Source organism: Lissotriton vulgaris, chromosome 5 (genome assembly GCF_964263255.1).
Source record: "Lissotriton vulgaris chromosome 5, aLisVul1.2, whole genome shotgun sequence".
Lineage (NCBI taxonomy): Eukaryota > Metazoa > Chordata > Amphibia > Caudata > Salamandridae > Lissotriton > Lissotriton vulgaris.
This window is the reverse complement of record NC_141693.1, coordinates 260,356,387-260,372,628: the sequence shown is the minus strand read 5'-3', so window position 1 is coordinate 260,372,628 and position 16,242 is coordinate 260,356,387.

The window sequence follows — 16,242 nt, the reverse complement described above, 5'->3', positions numbered from 1 at the left end:
TCATTGATCAAGGAGATAGAGGGATTCTTAGAAAGATCTTTGGGGATTACAATTCATCTCACACCATGTTGGATTATGTTAGGTGTAGCTGAACAGGGTCAAGAAGAATTTGCAGAATTTCTCTTTGTAATAATGGCAGTGTATAGATTGACAACAGCCCGGGCTTGGTTAGATAAAAACCCCCCTAAATTCCAAGACTGGTTGGCAATTACGCTGTATGCCTTTAAGATAGAGGAAAATGTCTATGCTCGGAAAGGAAGAAGAGGAAGAGGTTTGGGGAGGAGAATGTGGGAGCCTATAAGCAAATGGAAAGAGAAGCAAAGTAAAAATTGATTAGGAGGTGGTTGAGGGAAACCGCGAGGGGGAGTATATATAATGGCTCCCTGATAATGATATGTTTAATTATGGTTTGGAGTCCGATTGGTATATGATTTAGATGTATTAAAGTTTAAGTAGATATAAAGTGTTAAGGAAAAATATGTGGAAATAACTAATTTATTGTAAATTGTGTAAAGGTAATTGTGTAATTCAAATGTGCCTTTGTAATTAAAGAAAAAATAAAAAATTGAAAAAAAAAAGAACTACAGAACCCATTTGTCCGATGTTATGGACATCCAGCTGGTGAAGTATTGAGACAGATAGTGGTCATTTTCCGGGATCTGTTGTGTGGGGAGCGCCGGCCTGAAATCATTGACGTCTGTTAGACTGTTGGTTCTTCCCTCTGGTGTTTGTTTTGCCACTAGACTGCTGCTGATAAGAGGAGTTGGAGGACCTGTACTGGTTGTTGGCATTGTATTGTCGATATCCCTGTTGGTTATATGGTTGATATCGATTGGCCTGAAAAGAGGGTCTTTGATTAAATTGACCTCTTGCACCCCTTTTCCGAAAGGACTGAAACCTTCCCTGTTGAAGGGATCCCAGCGCTCTAGCTGTATCCGTGTCAGATTTTATGCCTTGCAACGCCTCGTCTATATGCTTCCCAAATAAATGTTCGCCATCAAAAGGCATATCGACAATCTTCGCCTGCACTTCCGGGCGAAACGATGTCGCTTTAAGCCAGCCTTGCCTGCGAAGCGAAACCGCCCCAGCCATCTGTCTGAAGGCCATAGACGAGACATCCATGGCGATGTCTATAGATTCGGCAGCAGACTTAGCTCCATCTTTAAGGATGGCCGCCGCTTCCTCCTTTCTATCTTCTGGTAGCGCAGATAATATGGGCGCAAGATCGGACCACATTTGCCTGTTGAAACGGCTAATAAGGGCCATTGCATTTGCCGCTTTAATAGTAGAGGCTGCCATGACCGCAAACCTCTTACAGGCACCGTCCATTCTCCTTCCTTCTTTGTCTGGTGGTACCAAGGAAGTAGCCACCGGGTTTTTAGAATTCCTCTGCGCCGCCTGCGTCACAACTGATTCCGGTCTGGGGTGCCCTATGAGACAGGCTGCTGCAGACTCTGGCGCTCTGTACTTTTTTTCAATCCGAGGAACAGAAACCGCTATGGAAGCCGGTGTCTTCAAAATCTTTAGGCCCTCTTCCCAGATGTGAGGGATAATCGGAATTGAACGAACCGATCTTTTGGCATCGTCCTTGAAATCATACAAGAAACAATCCGTCTCTTGAACTTCCACATCCAAATTGAACCTCTTAGCCGCTTTTTCCATGATATCATGGAAACCTCCGATGTCTTGAGTAGGGGAGGTAGACGGTAGTGGGATAGGTGACGGAGCCGATGGCAAAATGTATTCATTCCATTCCTGCCCCGAAGCATCATGAACAAGTTCTCCTTCTTCAGGCTGTTCATCCTCGTCGGAATCCGTTAGGTCATCCCTTATAGTAACTACTGGCGGTGATCTCACCACTTGTTCTTGTGAGGCAGAGTTTGTTTTTGGTGGCTGTGAAGAAGGCACCTGCGTAGATGGTTGAGAGGTGTTCGCCTCTGGGAAACGACGGTAGTAGTCGTTTATCATTAACCTAAGGTCAGATACAAGAGACACCGGTATGGAAACCGTCTCTTGCCGCTCTTCCTCACGTGAGTCCTCTTGTTGGTCCTCCTCCTCATTATAATCACCAGATTCCTGAAAAGACTCGTATCTAGAAGATTGAGGTCTGTCCTTGAAGGGATATACTTCCTCTTCGTCCGTGTCTTGGCTCTTTATTTGAAGCTGAGAAGGACTGTAGGCGGCACCTGAGGACTCCTCTCCATCTGAGTCCTGCTCTAACAATGAGGACGGTGGCAAAGGTGAAATCTGCATCCAGGAGGTGAACTCCGCAGATTTGCTGGTAGTCGCCGAACCTCTGGTCGACTGAAAAGACCGTATAGAGATCATGGTCTTCGATTGTGGCGATTTGAAAGCTTTCGCAGTTGTTAGAACGATTTTCGTTGACGGTGTCGTCGACGGTGCCGTCGACGGGACCATCGTCGACGGAGCCTTCGTCGACGGGACCATCGTCGACGGGGCCCCCGTCGACATCCTCGACGTTGAACCAGTCGTCGACGGAGTCGTCGTCGTCGACGTCGTCGACAGTGTCTTCGTCGACAGTGAAATCTTACTCGTCGACGTTGTTGTCGTCGACGTTGTCGCCGTCGACGCAGCCTTAGATCCTATCGTCGACAAAGCCGTCGTCGTCGACGAAGTCGTCGTCGACGGTGAAGTCGTCGACGGAGCTGAAGTCTTCACCACAGATTTTGGAGCAGAAGCTAGGGAGCTGGTCGATGGAGCAGACCCAGGCCCTTTCAGACTTGACTGCTTTTTCAGAGGAGTAATAGGAAGAGATGATGTTGATTTCTCCTTTGATTTACTCTTTTTAGGCTCCACTTTCTCCTCAGAAACAGAGGCCTTTATTTTCTTGGATGTCAAATGAGAAGATTCCTCCTCAGAATCTGAGCCTGATGTGGCCTTCTTCTTCTGAAGCCATAACAGCAAGCGAGCCTCTCTGTCTCTTTTAGTTTTGACAGAAAAGGTTCTACAGTATTTACAATCCTTAGCCACATGTTTAGGATGAAGACAGTAAAGGCAGTCCTTATGTGGGTCCTTAGAGTAGAGCCTGGCCTTCCCACAGGATCTGCAAGGCCTGAACAGCCTCTTTTTAGAGCTTTCAGCCATAATGAAAAAAATAGGTACACACAATACCTTAATCCAGAAGACAGGAAAATAAGATTCCAAAAGGTCAAAAGTTCACTCAGGAACAGAAAACTGAGCAGAGCTCAGGGAGACTCCTTTCTCACACGAAGGCGGTTGGAAATCTGAGGCAGGAAGCTTCTGCTGGGGAGTGTGAGGGCAGGGCAGCAATGCTGATTGGCTGACTTTTGGACCAAACAAGGAAATGGTCTGGTTACCAAATATTACAGTCCCTATGGGGATTTTCTATGCAGTTTTTCTTCTCTATGATACTGCTTGGTCATTCTGTTACCGTGAGACTCCCACCATGACGACGGGGAAGATACAAGCATGTGAATCTATGAAAGATGTAATACTGGAGAACTCACCTTTCAAATTGATTTGTGGTTTACAAAGTATCTGAATCACACACTAGATTTTCTTATGCACACAATGAATATAGTGCACTGCTCTTAACAAAACCAAAACATGGCAAAGTTTCCCTCTCATTCTGCACACATATACATGTAAATATCAAATCACATTGCTTCCCAGGTTAATTCAAATTCTAAGACACATTTTTTTTGGTTACACATAACAACCCTTGCCAACTGACCTCTAACTGAACCAAAATTGCTTCTGGAATTTTTTGGGAGTTGCCCCTTGTCCGTGCACCGTAAGCGATGGAAAGGTGGATCCAGGCGAGACTTCAAAAGTATATTACAAATATTTTTACCAATTTCTTTTTATAACACACTACTTCTAACTATACCAGTGACTTAGGAAATCTCACTGCAATTACATTTTACTTTAATATTTATAAGAAATACACATTTTAATGCCACACATAACTTCCAACCCTACTCCCATTCTGCTTAATGCATGTTTCCACAGTAACAGTTCATGGAACACTCAACTGAACACACTGGTCACAAGTTCAGCACACAATGTTGCAAATGCAAACAGCAAGTGTGCTTGACTTTTCAAAATATCAGCTAATCCTACCTAATGAGCCTTTCAAACACTTTTAACTAACCAATAAGAATCATGCTTTTTAAACACACAAACATGCATCCTAATTTTCACTCTATAATGTTCTCAAACAACCAATCACTTTTCTTTTTTTAAACTGAATCTCCTCAACCATTTTAGAGACCTCTTATTTTTCCAACTGCCTATTTCACCTACAGACATCTTGTGAGTGCATCCAGACTTCCATTCAAGATGCTTAGAGTGTGGTTTGCGGGACAAAGCTATATTTTCTGGTGCAAAAGGTATGCTGAAAGCAGAGATAATGACAAAGATCTAGCTTTACAAAATGTAGACATTAAATGGATTGGACCGAGAGGATTAAAGTGGCACCAATTGATGCCATTGGTTAAATCCTTTTTGGATCTCCAACACCCTGACCTCATAATTGTGCACTGTGGTGGCAATGACCTAGGTACTTTGACTGGGGTAGGTCTGGAAATGTTAATGAAGAACACCTTTGCATAATTGATGTTACTTTGTCTACTCTAACTTATGCCAAAGACAGAAATGGAACTGGTCCAATCAATTTTGTCCACAGATTGAGAAAGGTAGGAAACATGTCAATAAAGCTGTTTCAGCTTATCCCAGAGATTATAGTATGGGGTCCATATACAACAACAATCTGCGTTTTAATATGGATGGCATCTACAGGAGAGATGGTGTACATTGCACAGATGAGGGAAATAGAGTCTTTCTCAACAACTGTAGACTCTGCATAGGCACTTACATGTAGATACCAACATCTCCTAATAAACACTAGGGCTCTTTTTAGAGCCACCCAAAATCCAAACATATAACCTAGATTTATAATAAAAAAATCGTAAATTTTTTATTGCTTGGAGTTGCGCACCCAGCGCGGCTAGATGTCACACACCCAGAGCGTTCACGCCAGGGGGCTGCGCTGGGAGTCGCGCACCCAGCTCGTTCACACCAGGGGGCCACACTGGGAGTCACGCACCCAGCTCACTCACACCAGGGGGCCGCGCTGGGACTCATGCACCCAGCTCGTTCACATCAGGGGGCCGCACTGGGAGTCGCCCACCCAGCGCGTTCACACCAGGGGACTGCGCTGAGCGTCACGCTAGGGCCGTGACTCCAAGTTTTTGTTAAAACAAATGCCTCCTACCAGTACTTAATCTAGATCCTGGTTTAACGCAAGAAGATAACATACACAGACTGAAGAATTATGGAGACACTGGCACACGTCTAATTCCTAAAATCCAAACAGCTCTCCTACAAGAAACACATCTTCAAGGAAACCGCCACTTTCTTTCACAATCAACTCGACCGTGCAAAGAAAAGACCAAGGGAGCTCTTCAACATAATAAAACAACTACCCTTACCTCCCAAAACAAAATAGCAACCACCAACGAACGCTGCAAAGAAAGTCAACTTCCTCACTGACAAAGTTACAAAAATGGAACGATCTTGGATCCTTGATTCTAGTCTGGCATCCCAACCCGTCTGCTCCACTGACACACAGGCCACCATGGAAACACCCCTCTGAGGGGGGATTGGCGCTGTGGAGGGTGGGACGGCCTCCCCTGCCTCCCCAGGAAGAAGACCGTAGCAGTGTATGGCCCTGACAAGGGACCAGAGCTAGAGGCTTGGACACCGGAGCGGCACTCCTGATCGTGGAATGAAAATGTTTTCGCTATGTTGATTATGTATTTTTTTATGTATGTTAGCATTCGAAGCACCATTTTATGTTTGGCTGCCATTTTGAACCATGATTAAAACTAATCTTTCCCTTCCCGAGAACACAGCTTTTGGTAAGACTTGTTTCTCCAAGGTTGGGCCTTGCTTTTTCTAATCAATACACTGTTCTTTTTAGCGCATATCTTTCCCACTAGATAAAGGCCTTCTCCCACTAGTCTAGTGGTGGGCACAGACGGAGTGACATTGGGCAGTAGATGGCGTGTCCCGGCCGCAGGATCAAACTTCGCCTTCTGTACTTCTCTGTGTGGCTGCATCTGCCTTGGAAATTCCTTTGTGAGCGTGCCTTCATTGGTTCTGAATCGTACATTATGTATCACCATGTTTGCTGATGTCAGTCCCTCTGCAGCAATCCTAAGAGACTGAGTAGATTGGGCTCCGCTCGAGTGTATCTGAATAAATATATTGGTTTCTACTGTCTACTGTCTGACCGACTCTTCATGTGTATGGAGGGCTGAGGTGGTCATGAGTGACCCGGGTGACCCTAATCGGATCACTTCCTTCAGTTGGCACCCGGACAGGGACTCCATCGGGTGAGTGACCCATCTCCTCCTGAGGACGGTTGGGGTGGTCTAGGCCATCATCGGGTCAGAGGGACGGATCAGGGATCCCTGCACGAGAGTTCCTGTACTCGCAGCTGCCCCTTCTGTCCCGCCAGATGGTGCCTCGCCCAACGGTCAACCCGACTAGGGTCCTAAACGGGGAACCCCTTGGATTTTAACGTTTGGTCTTAAGAGTCGGCAGTGGAAAATACATTTGTTTGATCTGCAAACATCAGGTGAGCTTGTTTTGGTTCTTTGAGGATATAGTACCATTTTGGTTTCTATTTGGTACGGTCGGAGGACCGATTTTGGGTGAAAAGTATTTGCAAATACTTTGCCAGGCGTAAGTAGTGAATTTGTTTTCTTTTGAGGATGCCTGGATTAAGTAAACTGGTTTCTTTGTGCTGTCGTCGTGGTTCCGCTGATGCTCGACTAGAGGAAAGTCAGCCAGCGCCTCCAGAAGGCACTCCGAATTTTGATATGCAAGTGAAACATGGTCATGGCCCTATTATGTTTAGTACGCTATATCACAAATATACGAGGGACAATGCCGAGTTGCTGTGGCCTGTGACGGGCACTTTTGATGAGCAAAAGATAGAGTATTTACAAGAACAGTGTTTTAAGAAAAGAAGGAGACCGTCTATGATTGATTTCCTTTTCTTTTCTTTTTTTATTTCTTTATTTCTTTATTATTTTCAGAACCAGTTACGACAGGGGTCAAAATACAATAATGAAGCAACGAATAATATCAAACAGTATATTCACAAAATATTAGGAAGACAAAACAAGAGGAAAAAATCAGCATGTAAAGCTTATAATATACCCACGAGATGATACAAAGCAAAAATAGAAGGAAAATAAAAGAAAAAAAAAGAAAAGGAAAATAGAAAGAAAGGGAAAAAAAAGAAAAAGTAAAAGAAGAGGAGGAAAAGGGAGACATATTTACTATTTTGATCATAGATTAAGATATAAAGGACCTGACCCCCTGGTAGCATAGATGGCATTCTCCTGATTAAAAACACCAAGTAGGCGAGCTAACCACATTTGGAAACTTGGTGAGTCTGTGTCTTTCCATCGTGCTGCTAATATAACTCTAAAAATGGCTGTGCCAATAAATAGCCTTCCCTCTTCGTCCGCTTTTAGGTTAAGTGTATTGTCATATCCGAGCAAATAAAGAGTATGGGAATCCGCTATTTTGTGGCCAAAAACTTCCTCCCAGGAATCGGACATAATTTTTTTAATTAGAATTAGCTCGCTACAGTCGGATAGACATCTGGGGCAAGATCTCTCTCTCTCTTGCCCCAGGCATATAATTTAGCATATCATTTTGCGGGAGTAAAGTATAAATTATATATGGTTTTGTAAGTCTGGGCTTTTAGACTAGCTGACATAAGGAGGTGTGATGATAAATGTAATTTTTTTTTTTTTTAGATTGATTTCCTTAGAACGTAGAAAAAAGCAGCTAAACAGAGGTGAATGAAAGCAGAGAAAGAGGCACGGAAAGGGAGAATGCAGACGTTGACTCAGAAGGCTGTATCATAGGACAGGGAAAAGCAGGAGAAGGGTATTGAATGTGAAGATAGAAGGTTTCGATTACAGATCGATTACAGATTTTCCAAGAAGAAAATGATACTTTTGTGGAAGAATTGTTAGATACTCAACCCCACCTACATATGCCCCGCAGAGGATATATCCTGCTATTCCCTTAGAGTCCAGCCACCCGTTTCTCCTGTATCTGCTGTTTCTGCTCTTGTTGATCATCCTGCTTTGGCCATAGCACTGTCTTTTCTTTGTCCTCGCCGTCTGTGGCAACTATGACTGCTAGTACTCCTGCCACACCTATTGTTTCAGAGTCCCTTTCACCAGCTCTCACACCTGCGACATCAGTGCCTGTTACTTCCATTGCTACTTCCACTTTGTTTCTCCATCCCCTGACATTACTGAATAGTGGGATATCAGTATGTGGATTTGAGATAGGACAAAATGTAAGGAATGTATGGAGCCGTTAGTACGATCTGATGTGGGAGATGAAGAGAAAAGGATAATAGCTAATCAGGCTTTCCAGTGGGCTCTTATCCCCATTTACAGTGTGGAAGATGTTTGGGGAACAATGCGAGATTTTGAGCCCTTTTAACAGCAGCATGCTCTTAAGCACTTGTCAGCGACTTTGATTGGTCTTTGGCAGCAGTGATTTGAATCAAAAGTGCCTAAAATTCTACATGATGTTAGAGATCGTGTGTGTAGGAGAGTAGGGTCTGCAATCCTATGATCACCCAGATTTTTTGCTTTTGTTTCACTGGTTTACGACTTTCTCTGGCTGTGGGCCTGCCAATCAGACCCACAGCCTAGCTGTTCTCTCACTAAATTGACATGTGTACCTTAGGTGCATTCTCCAATTGGTACTGGGCCACCTTATCAGACCATGTAACTCAGGGCATAGGTGTACCCAGGGCCTACCAGGGGCTGAAGCATGTATTATGCCACCCCTGGATGGCCATCTAAAGCTGACACAACTGGCTGCACGACAGCTGGGGCAAGGTGGTGTAATCCCCCTTTGCTTTAGATATAGTATACCTATATCTAACCCTAAAATGGACACACAGATTCCTATCAGTCACTCCTATGGCAGGCCTTGACAATCCTGAAGGCAGAGTGCTTGGAATCGTGTGAAATGGTGCTCTGGCATGAGCCGAGCCCGTTTGCAGCTTGCCGAACCAAGTCCTAATAGCTGTTCCATGATAATGCATACCATGTACTCTTAAGTGCATTATAATCCTCGCGGTTAAATGCTATCTTTGGTATTGCTTTATCAAAACATGTCGAGTAAGGTGTCATACGAATTGGAATACTAACCCCTCGCCAATTCTGGCGACGGGGTTAGCATTCCACCCTTCTAGAGGGACACAACATGTATGTAACTGTGAACCCCGGTTAAAGTTAACTGAAGCCTCAGCTCCACAAAATGGATGCTGCCACCACAGACACGAGTCTGACCTCCTGCTGCTGGGAGTCCTTCCAGCGAGGAGAGCTTGGACAAAGGGTTTCCTGTCAGGGGCGGTGCTGGCACCATCCCAGACAGGGTTTTGTGTATCCTGGGTAGGCATGGCTTTACAGGAAGGTGACTGCAGAGTGGCACCCCGGTGCTCACTACGCATCTGCCGGCTAGAACCAGTTCCAGGGGCACACCAGCCCCTGGCCTGGGGAAAGTCCGGCATGGGAGAGGGGTGTAACCACCCCCCTTCCTGGTCCCACCCCTAGGGCAGGACCTAGTCGCGTACCCACCCCTTTCTTTAGGATAAAGGCAGGAGCGGGGACCCTTCCAAATTAGATCATCTTTGAATCAAGAAACTACTTTCTACGAAAGGAACTCTCGACTTCTTCTCAAGATTTCTCCCTTGTGGCTAAGGAGTAGTCACCCTGCATCCGCAGGCACCATCTAAGAACTCTGCGGTTTGCTGCACGTCCTTCCTCAGGAATCCGACCGACCATCACGACGAGACATGGCTTCCCTGGCACCTCTGACCTCTACCTACCTCTACAGCTAAGCTGAGAACCGTAGGTGCAACGAGACCTTGAGGGACCGGCCATCATCAGAACTGCACGACTTCTATCCAGCACGACCGCCGAGGGATCCTCTGGTGAGTGCTTTGGGGTCCGAGAAGCCCCGACCCTGAGCAGCTCCAGCACCGAAGTCCAGCCTCCCAGCATCTCCATGATCTGCGTGGGGCCCTTCTGCTTTTTGCTGCTCACCGCGTTGTTTGGCTACTAGTTCGCTGGCTTGTGGCCTTCCTAACGACGCCCGACGACATCACTGCTGCTGGTCTGGTTGCTCCAGACTGGCCCTTGCTCCCTTCCAAATGAGGAGCACCCCGGACCCTCCTGGTCCACTCCAGACGCCATTTTGAGTCCACCGCGTGGGCTTGAATTTGCCAAGACTTGTTGCCCCAATCCTGGGTCCAGCGACGTCGACAGCTTCATCCATCGTGGGACAGCTCGCACCTCCATCCTGGTCGCCGACAACGCCTCCTGGTCCGTGAGATCTGCAAGCCCAGCGTCGCCCACTCACCTAGTCGAGGTGACTACCATCCGGTGCCCTCCTGGTGCCACCTGACTACTGGCTAGTAGTCACGAACTTGGTCCCCTCTGCTTTCAGGTGTCATCCATCTTCGATCCAGGCTTGGATCACTCGAACTCTCTTCACTGGTCGCCTGCCAGCAACTTCTTTCTTCAGACTCCTGGTTCGTCTACGAGGATTCCCGACGTCTTTTGAGACCTATGCAGGTGCAGCCCCTGGGCTAGGTAAACTCCGCATTTCGGTGCCCCAGCATAGCCTCACTATCCAAGGGTCAGGATCCACTGTCGTTTTCGATCTACCTAGTCGGGTTCGCCCGAGAACACTAACTTTGTGAAAACTAGCTCCCATAGACTTTGTCCCGCATCCCGCGTGAGAGTGCACACTCTGCACCCGAGTCCCCTAGGCCTCCTACTAGTAATCTGAAGGTTCAGTAACGCAGTCCTAGCGATTCCAAAGCCTATTAGTATAGTACTTACCTGCTAGTAATTTCGCATTCCACTTTCAGAGTATATGGTTTTTCGTGCCCCTCGGGCATTTGTGTAAATTGTGCAACTTAAAGTATTTTCGTAAGAGTTTTGTTGTGTGCTTAGTACCCTGTCCTCATAAAGAGTACAGGGCTGTTGTGATCTAAATAAATACACTGTTTATTTTCATAACACTTGTGTGGTGTCCTTTCACTTGGTGTTCAAGGGGTATATGTGATGGTATAACAGCTGGCTTAACACGCCCTCTAGAGTTTAGCCCGAAGACTGCAAATATCCACGCTACTAGGATAGCTGGTCTATAAGGTTGACTTACAACCAATCACCATAAGGGTTGTTTGGACTGATACAAAGTGCTCACTAGAATAGTGAACATTATATATCAGGCCAACTTCTCACATTGGTGAGCAGCGGTTGGGATTTGAGCTTGCTGTTGTTTTACCACACGTATCCTAAGAATATCTTGTGAAAGATCACATAAGTACTCCAGGTACATATAACTTAGCTTAGAATACTCTGAGTTCTACTGAACCAGCTGTTGTAGCTCCTCAAGGCTTAGCACACCTTGGCTACACCTCTTAGCAAGGGATCAGTAGGCAAACAAATAGTGTAGGTAGATGCATCACTTACACCACACTAGGATCAGCATGTCAGACAAAGGAGGAAACTCTGAGTCTCCCCTTGTGTCAGTGGACCTTCCACAGGTCACTTCCAGATATGCTGCTCTTAGCTTCCAGGAGATGAGACAAGTGTGTACCTCCAGGAAGCTAAAACAGGGGTCTAACCCCACAATCCCATTCCTGATTGGTCTCTTAGAGACTTATGATGCCAGGAGGGCTGGTAACCCAGACCCTTCTAATCCAGATGGGAACATGCCTCCACTAGAGGGAACCACAGGTGACCCTGACCTTATCCATCTCCCTGCAGAAGGTGAAGAGGAGGATGAGGATCTAGAGCCATCTGAGGATGAGGCAGACAAAGGTCCAGAAGTAGTTAGCCAGCTAACTAGGGACAACTTAAGCAGGCATGAGAATGGTACTAGGAGGCCCCTGGGGCCCCTCTCAGGCCAGCTTAACATTGGGAATGGACGAGTTAGGTCTCTATCCAGAGGCTCCAACAGATCGATTCGAACTAATGGCTCTCAGGGCTCTTCTCAAAGAGGGATGACATCCCCTCAGAGGAGAGTGTATGAAGCCAAAGTGAGGGAAGTCAATCTGAGGATTGAAAGGGAAGAACTTGCCCTGGCCAAAGATAGACTTGCCTTTGCTAGAGAGCAAAGGTTGAGTGGACAGGATTCCACTGGTGGCAGCATTCCCCCAAGGGAAAACAGGAGTTTAGATACTAGACACCTGAGTAAGATAGTGCCCCCCTTTAAACAAGGGGATGACATCCACAAATGGATAACTGCTTTGGAGAGGGCCTGCACTGTACAGTGTGTCCCCCAGAGTCAGTGGGCAGCTATCTTGTGGCTCTCCTTTGAAGGTAAAGGAAGAGACAAGCTCCTCACTACTAGAGCTGAGGATGCTAACAATTACCAAGTCCTGAAGAATACACTGATTGATGGGTTTGGCCTAACCACTGAGCAGTACAGGTTGCTGTTCAGGGATACCCAGAAAACTCAGTCTCAGGAGTGGTCTGATTTTGTAGATTGTGCCACTAAGGCTTTGGAGGGCTGGTTGCTGGGCAGTAAGGTTACTGATTACACAGGATTGTATAATTTGATCATGAGAGAACAAATTTTAAACAATTGTCAGAACCAGTTGTTGCATCAGCATCTTGTTGACTCAGATCTGACCTCTCCCAAGAATTGGGAAAGAAGGCAGACAGATGGGTCAGAACAAGAATTAAGCAAAACCAGGGCCAGAACCAGGGTGGTCAGAAGAAAGCAGACCAGAAGGGTAAAGATTCTAAAGGTGAACAAAATGACCAGAAGTCTTCAACAGGTCCCCAACAACCCAAAGAGGGTGGGGGTCAGGCTTCCCAGAAAAAGAAGAATCAAGAAGGCCAGTCCAAAAGGTGGTGCCAGTACTGTAAAAGTAAACCTCACTGGTTTAGTGAGTGCACCAAGAAAGGAGGAGGGCAGACTCCTGCCACTGCAGCCCCTAAGGCACCTGTGCCCCCTAGAACAGTCAGCAGTGGTAGTGCACCTCCCAAGGGTTTAGTTGGGTTAACCTTGGGTTCTGAGGGGTATGACAACTTAGTTGGCACACTCACTCAGGCTGTCCTTGTCTGTACAGGGGATATGGATATATCCCCTGATGTCAGTCCCAATACTTTGGGCAAATACAGGCAGACACCTTTCATAAATAAAAGAATGGCTCAGGCCTATAGGGACACTTGTGCCAGTGTCACCATGGTGACACCTAACTTTGTGGACCCTGGACAGATCATGCCAGGTACAGATTTCCTGGTGACCAATGCAAGCAATGTCACTACCAGTCATAGTATGGCAATTGTTGCTTTCTCCTGGGGAGGGGTAAATGGCCAGAAGAAGGTAGTTGTTAGTTCAGACCTCCCAGTAGATTGTTTGTTGGGCAATGATTTGGAGTCATCACAATGGTCAGAAGTGGAGCAGAGGACTCACATGGAGATGTTAGGCTTGCCAGCACATGTGCTTGCTGTGACTAGGTCACAGGCCAGAAGATGCCCCACTGAACAGGTGCTGGATCCTGGAACAATGGACCAGACACCTTCCAAGAAGAAGAGCAGTAGGGTTAAGGCATTGCCTTCCCCCTTGCCCCAGGTTGAGGATCAAGTCTCAGAGGAGGCTGACCTACAGGAATTGAGGGAAACCGAGCCTAAAGAATTTGAACTTGATCAAGTTGAATTTCTGGGCTCAGGGGGACCCTCAAGAGAAGACCTGGGGAAGGAACAATTAGACTGCCCTTCCCTTGAACCCCTCAGACAGCAGGCTGCTGCTGAGGCTGCTGGGAACGCCACAGGTACCCACAAGGTATACTAGGAGGATGGACTCCTGTACACTGAGGCAAGAGACCCCAAGCCTGGCATGACCAGGAGGCTGGTTGTACCCTTGACTCAGAGAGGTTTCCTTCTTACCTTGGCCCATGAGATTCCCTTAGCAGGTCACTTAGGCCAGACAAAGACTTGGGACAGACTTGTCTCACACTTTCACTGGCCTCACATGAATGAGGATACCAAGGAGTTTTGTCGCTCCTGTGTCACTTGCCAAGCCAGTGGTAAGTCAGGTGGCACAACAAAGGCCCCCCTTATACCAATGCCTGTGGTGGGGGTGCCCTTTGAAAGAGTGGGGATTGACATTGTTGGTCCAATGGAACCCCAGACAGCATCAGGGCACAAGTTTATACTGGTGGTAGTGGATCATGCCACCAGGTATCCTGAAGCTATTCCCCTTAGGACCACTACAGCACCTGTTGTGGCAAGAGCCCTAGTTGGAGTGTTCTCCAGAGTGGGCTACCCTAAGGAGGTTGTCTCTGACAGAGGTGCAAACTTCATGTCAAGCTACTTAACTGCTATGTCGAAGGAATGTGGTGTCAACTACAAGTTCACTACACCCTATCATCCACAATGCAATGGGCTTGTTTAAAGGTTCAACAGGACCCTAAAAGGGATGATTCATGGACTACCTGAAAAGCTCAGGCGTAGATACCCTGCCTTCTGTTTGCTTACAGAGAGGTCCCACAAAAGGGGGTTGGCTACAGCCCTTTTGAACTTTTGTATGGGCATCCTGTAAGAGGCCCCCTGTGTTTGGTGAAGGAAGGATGGGAGAGACCTCTCAAAAAGCCTGCAACCAACATAGTGGACTATGTACTTGGTCTCCGCTCCAGGATGGCTGAGTATATGGAGAAGGCATCTGAAAACCTTAAGGCCAGCCAAGAACTCCAAAAAGCTTGGCATGACCAAAAGGCTGTCCTGACTGTGTATCAGCCTGGACAGAAGGTGTGGGTGTTGGAGCCAGTGGCCCCAGCAGCACTCAAAGACAAATGGTCTGGGCCCCACACAATTCTTGAGCAAAAGGGAGAGGTCACCTACCTGGTGGACCTTGGAACTCCCAGGAGCCCCCACAGGGTGCTCCATGTTAACAGGCTCAAAGCATATGTCGACAGGAAGGACATGAGCTTGCTCATGGCCATAGATGAGGGACAGGAGGAAGAGAGTGACCCTCTCCCAGACCTGCTCACTCAGAATCCTGATGATGGGTCAGTAGATGGTGTTGTCTTTTGTGGCAGCCTCTCTGAACATCAACAGAAGGATTGTAAACAAGTTCTTCAATCCTTCAGGCATATGTTCTCTCTAACACCCAGTCAGATCAATTGGTGTACCCATGAGGTTGACTCTGGTGACAGCTTGCCAGTCAAGAGTAAAATCTATAGGCAGCCTGATCATGTTAGAGACTGCATCAATACTGAAGTGCAGAAAATGTTGGAGTTGGGAGTCATTGAACCCTCAGATAGCCCTTGGGCTAGTCCAGTAGTTCTAGTGCCAAAGCCTCACACCCAGGGTGGTAAGAAAGAGATGAGGTTTTGCGTAGACTACAGAGGTCTCAATGCAGTCACTAAGACTGATGCCCACCCAATACCAAGGGCAGATGAACTTATAGATAGATTGGCTTCTGCCAACTACTTAAGTACATTTGACCTGACAGCTGGGTATTGGCAAATCAGGTTAGCTGAGGATGCCAAGCCCAAGACAGCATTTTCAACCCCTGGTGGACATTATCAATTTGTGGTAATGCCCTTTGGTCTGAAAAATGCACCTGCCACCTTCCAAAGGTTGGTGAATCATGTTCTCACTGGGCTGGATGACTTCTGTGCAGCATATCTTGATGATATTGCTGTCTTTAGCTCCACCTGGGAGGATCACCTGGTCCACCTGAGGAAAGTGTTAGAGGCACTGCAAGCAGCAGGTCTCACTATCAAGGCCACCAAGTGCCAGATAGGGCAGACTCAGGTTGTATACTTCGGCCACCTTGTAGGTGGAGGCCAAGTTCAACCACTGGAGAGCAAAATACAGTCAATCAGGGACTGGGCTCCTCCAACCACCCAGACTCAGGTTCGAGCTTTCTTGGGCCTGACTGGTTACTACAGAAAGTTTGTCAGGAATTATGGATCAATTGTGACTCCACTTAATGAACTGACAAGTAAGAAAATGCCAAAAAAGGTTCAGTGGACAGCAGGCTGTCAAAAAGCATTCGATGACCTAAAGCAGGCCATGTGCACAGCACCTATCCTCAAGAGTCCAGACTACTCCAAACCATTCATTGTCCAAACAGATGCTTCTGAGTTGGGTGTGGGAACTGTTCTATCTCAACTGAATT